The following is a 2,816-nucleotide window of genomic DNA, read 5'->3' on the forward strand; positions in this document are numbered from 1 at the left end:
GCCGCGCGCGCCCGCCCGCCGCTTTTGTGCGCACCGGGCGCCGCTGATTGGTTGGAAAAGGGCGCGGGGCGTAGCGCCACGTGGGGAGCACGGAGTGTTCTCCGCCCCGATGGCTCCGCCCACCTCCGGGCTGGGGAGGGGGGGGGGAGTGGGAGGCAGCGTGTTGCGGTGGGGGGATTCCATATGACGTCACTCGGAATGTTGCGCCCACCCCCAGCACCAGGACTGCTAAGGCTGCCCCATGGTTTAACCAGAAACACCCCCCCCAAAAAAAACACGGGGGGGGGGGGGGAATTCTGTTGAGAAAAAAAAAGAGGGAGACTAAAGTTATTGAGGGAGGGGGAAAGGGGGGGGAGCAGTTATTAAGCATAAAAAAAAAATCAGCATGGCCCCTTAAGAAGAGGCTTTTTTTGCGCCGCCAGTTTGTTTTTCTATTCCAGCCACAAGACAAGCCCCTGGGGAGCCAGATATGGCGGGAGGGGGCGTCCTGGGGGGGATCCGACGGGGAGCCAGGGGCTGAGCCCGGTTGCTGAATGTGTGTCGGGTTGCCAGGTGTCCTGTATTTTCGCCTCCTGGCATGGGAAAAAGTCCAGAAAATACCAGACATTTTAGGTGTCCGGTATTTTCTGAATATTTCCCCCCTGCCAGGAGGCGAAAATACCGGACTGTCCGGGTCAGTACCGGACACCTGGCAACCCTACTCCCTGTGCAGGTCCTGCCCACATCTGAACCATCACGCCTCCTTCCTCACATTTAACCCCCCTTTGTGGGGGGGACACGTTGCTAGAGGCAGGGCCCCTCCCCTTAAGGTGCTTAGCCCCTGTGACACCAAATCCCATCACCTCACCCCACTGCCCAGACCCCTCCTGCTCCTGTCCCCTCAGAAACGCCACAGGGCGCTGCCCCCAAATGAATCTACTACTCGGCCTGTTAGCCAACTGCTGGACACTTGCTAGCCTGTTTCCCAGCCTCCCAATTGCCAGCCACTCACCTGCCACCACCCAACAGTTACTCCCAACTGCCATCTTCCCTCTCCCATCCACTGCCCTCTCCTAGCCACCAAACAGTTCCTCACCGTTGCAATCTGTCAGCCTCCTGCTCCCACTACCCCCAAATGCCACTTTCCAGCTCCTGTACCAGCTTCCCACCAGCCAGCCCTGGGGTAGGGGGCTTCTCATGTTAACGCTCCGTATCTCTTGCTGCTCCAGAGCATCACTCCAAGCCCCTGCCCTGGTGCACAAGGAGCAGTGCCTGTGAGAAGGACATATCGCTCCATTACATTTCCCACCTCAGATACAAAAAAAACCCCAGGACATCTGGGATGATTCTGAGCTATGAAAACTGGACAGCTGGTAGTGTGCATTGTGCGGCATCACAGATTTCTGAGGATAGCTACCACAACAAAGGGGCAATCCTAGGAAAACCTGGCCAGTGGCAACATTAGGCTCCAAACCTAACACCTTGGTTCCTCAGTGAAAATGAGGAAGGGACAGGAAGAGGGCAAACAGCTGGCTGGAAGAGAAGGAACGGCTGTAAGCACAGAGATGAGGAGAAGGAATGGAAACAAAGATGAGAGATGAACAGTGAGGCCCTTGAGAGACCTAACCAGACCTGCCACTCAGCCTCAGAATTGACAGAAAAGGCAGACGTGAAGTGTGGGCAATATCTCTAGACATTCCAGAAGACACTCATTACTTTTCTCCCTTTTACGTGCATCGACTAGACCTGTAGGACCAGACCGTCAACTGGCAGACTTCCACTGAAGTCACCGGAGCAACACCAATATACAGCTGCTGAGGATCCAGACCTCCTGAGGATTCACAACCTCAGCACATTCTGCACCCGCCCTTCTGTCACAGTTCCTGGCCTACCTGCCTCCCTGCCGCCTTCCTAGTCTTTTTAGATGCACTGTCTCCAGATCTCATGGCTAGAGCCATCACCTCTTTCAGGCTATGTCTACACTGGCGCGATCTTGCGCCAGAAGTATGCAAATGAGGCTAAGCGTGGAATATCACCGAGCCTCATTTGCATATCTAATGAGCCGCCATTTTTGCGGAAGAGGCTCTTGCGCCAGAAAGAGCTGTCTACACTGCCCCTTCTTGCGCAAGACAAACCCTCTTGCGCAATGCCGCTACGCTGATTATTTTCAGGAATAACGGCATTGTGCAAGAGGGTTTTTCTTGCGCAAAAGGGGCAGTGTAGACAGCTCCTTCTGGAGCAAGAGCCTCTTCCGCAAAATGGCGGCTCATTAGATATGCAAATGAGGCTCGGCGATATTCAATGCTTCGCGTCATTTGCATACTTCTGGCGCAAGATCGCGCCAATGTAGACATAGCCTCAGAGTGGAATCACGCAGTTCTCCCACTCTCACACTGGGCCTTGAACTGCCATCCACTGGTATTAAACTTAATTATCTCAAACTCAATTTCTGCTTAGCACTTTCCGGAGCAATGATAGCCAAAAGCTACAAACAGCCTTTTAAAAACAAAGTATTGTTTATTTAGACTAAATGCATTTCAGATGAAAAGAGCTTAAAATTGTGAACACACACGCTATGCATGTCTAGCTTGCCTAATGTCAATCCACTGTCCCCCAGAATATCCTGATAAGTTTAAAGCAGTTTAGGACATCTCAAGATCTCTGGGAACTGAGTGACACTCACTAAACCAGTTCACTCTGTCTGCTTTAGGGATAGTGTCTTTAAATCTTGGTCAGTTGTTTGATCAGCCCCATTTTGCTGTGTCAAAGTCACTCTGTAACTGTTCATAGCACTTTGATCTCCTAGCTCATGGCACTAGCTACAAAATTCATCTAAC

The sequence above is a fragment of the Pelodiscus sinensis genome, chromosome 18 (genome assembly GCF_052426305.1).
Source record: "Pelodiscus sinensis isolate ZL-2025 chromosome 18, ASM5242630v1, whole genome shotgun sequence".
NCBI lineage: Eukaryota > Metazoa > Chordata > Testudines > Trionychidae > Pelodiscus > Pelodiscus sinensis.